Source organism: Pseudorca crassidens, chromosome 16 (genome assembly GCF_039906515.1).
Source record: "Pseudorca crassidens isolate mPseCra1 chromosome 16, mPseCra1.hap1, whole genome shotgun sequence".
Lineage (NCBI taxonomy): Eukaryota > Metazoa > Chordata > Mammalia > Artiodactyla > Delphinidae > Pseudorca > Pseudorca crassidens.
This window is the reverse complement of record NC_090311.1, coordinates 39,021,028-39,023,415: the sequence shown is the minus strand read 5'-3', so window position 1 is coordinate 39,023,415 and position 2,388 is coordinate 39,021,028. Positions and strand designations below refer to the sequence as shown.

General features: G+C 44.1%; 1 pseudogene; it reads left to right on the top strand.

The window, feature by feature from the left end:
- Positions 1-1,146: 1,146 nt before the first annotated feature.
- On the top strand, positions 1,147-2,109 carry LOC137208462 (heterogeneous nuclear ribonucleoprotein A1-like; annotated as a pseudogene).
- Positions 2,110-2,388: the final 279 nt, after the last annotated feature.

Genomic DNA, 2,388 nt, shown 5'->3' with positions numbered 1-2,388 from the left:
AGCTACAGTAATCAAGACAATATAGTACTGGCACAAAAACAGAAATACAGATCAATGGAACAGGATAGAAAACCCAGAGATCAACCCACACACCTATGGTCAACTAATCTATGACAAAGGAGGCAAGGATATACAATGGAGAAAAGACAGTCTCTTCAATAAGTGGTGCTGGGAAAACTGGACAGCTACATGTAAAAGAATGAAATTAGAACACTCCCTAACACCATATGCAAAAATAAACTCAAAATGGATTAAAGGCCTACATGTAAGGCCAGACAGTATAAAACTCTTACAGGAAAACACAGAAAGAACACTCTTTGACAGAAATCACAGCAAGATCTTTTTTGACTCACCTCCTAGAGTAATAGGAGTAAAAACAAAAATAAACAAATGTGACCTATTGAAACTTAAAAGCTTTTGCACAGCAAAGTAAACCATAAACATTACAAAAAGACAACCCTCAGAATGGGAGAAAATATTTGCAAATGATTCAACAGACTAAGGATTAATCTCCAAAATATATGAACAGCTCATGCAGCTCAATATTAAAAAAACAAACAACCCAATCCAAAAATGGGCAGAAGACCTAAACAGACATCTCTCCAAAGAAGACATACAGATGGTGAAGAGGCACATGAAAAACTGCTCAACATCACTAATTATTAGAGAAATGCAAATCAAAACTACAATGAGGTATCATTTTTTACCAGTTAGAATGGGCATCATCAAAAAATTTACAAACAACAAATGCTGGAGAGGGTGTGGAGGAAAGGGAACCCTCTGACACTGCTGAGAATGTAAATTGATACAGCCACTATGGAGAACAGTATGGAGGTTCCTTAAAAAATTCAAATAGCTGGGCTTCCCTGGTGGCGCAGTGGTTGAGAGTCTGCCTGCCAATGCAGGGGACACGGGTTCATGCCCCTGTCCGGGAGGATCCCACATGCTGCGGAGCAACTAGGCCCGTGAGCCATGGCCGCTGACCCTGCGTGTCCGGAGTCTGTGCTCTGCAAGGGGAGAGGCCACAACAGTGAGAGGCCCACGTGCCACAAAAAACAAACAAACAAACAAAAAAATTCAAATAGCTTTCTGCCGATAGACACCACCGAGTAAGCATCGTTGACGTCTCCCCCCTCCACTGTCGTCATGTCTAAGTCAGAGTCTCCCAAAGAGCCCAAACAGCTGCGGAAGCTCTTCATCGGAGGTTTGAGTTTTGAAACAACCGATGGGAGCCTGAGGAGCCATTGTGAGCAGTGGGGAGCACCCACAGACTGTGTGGTAATGAGGGATCCAAGCACCAGGCGCTCCAGAGGCTTCCGGGTTGTCATGTATGCTACTGTGGAGGAGGTGGGTGTGGCCATGAAGGAAAGGCCACACGAGGTGGATGGAAGAGTTGGGGAACCAAAGAAGGCCGTCTCAAGAGAAGATTCTCAAAGACCTGGTGCCCACTTAACTGTGAAAAAGATTTTTGTTGGTGGCATTAAAGAAGACACTGAAGAACATCACCTAAGAGATTATTTTGAACAGTATGGGAAAATTGAAGTGACTGAAATTATGATCGACCAAGGCAGTGGCAAAAAAAGAGGCTTTGCTTTCGTAACCTTTGATGACCATGACTCCATAGACAAGACTGTCATTCAGAAATACCACACTGTGAATGGCCACAATTGTGAAGTAAGGAAAGCCCTATCTCAGCAAGAGATGGCTAGTGCTTCATCCAGCCAAAAAGGTCAAAGTGGTTCTGGAAGCTTTGGTGGTCGTCGTGGAGGTGGTTTTGGTGGGAATGACAACTTTGGTGGTGGAGGAAACTTCAGTGGTTGAAGTGGCTTTGGTGGCAGCCATGGTGGTGGTGGCTATGGTGGCAGTGGGGATGGCTATAATGGATTTGGTAATGATGGGAGCAATTCTGGAGGTGGTGGAACCTACAATGATTTTGGCAATTACAACAATCAATTTTCCAATTTTGGACCCATGAAAGGAGGAAACTTTGGAGTCAGAAGTTCTGGCCCCTATGGTGGTGGAAGTCAGTACTTTGCCAAACCACGAAACCAAGGTAGCTATGGCGGTTCCAGCAGCAGCAGGAGCTATGGCAGTGGCAGGAGGTTGTAATTACTGCCAGGAAACAAAGCTTAGAAGGAGAGGAGAGCCAGGAGAGGGAAGTGACAGGGAAGCTACAGGGTACAAGGGATTTGTGAACTCAGCCAAGCACCATGGTGGCAGGGCCTAGCTGCTACAAAGAAGACATGTTTTAGACAGTACTCACGTGTATGGGCAAAAAAACTTGAGGACTGTACTTGTGACTAATTGTATAACAGATTATCTTAGTTTCTGTTTTGTGGAAAGTGTAAAGCATTCCAACAAAGGGTTCTAATGTAGATTTTTTTTTTT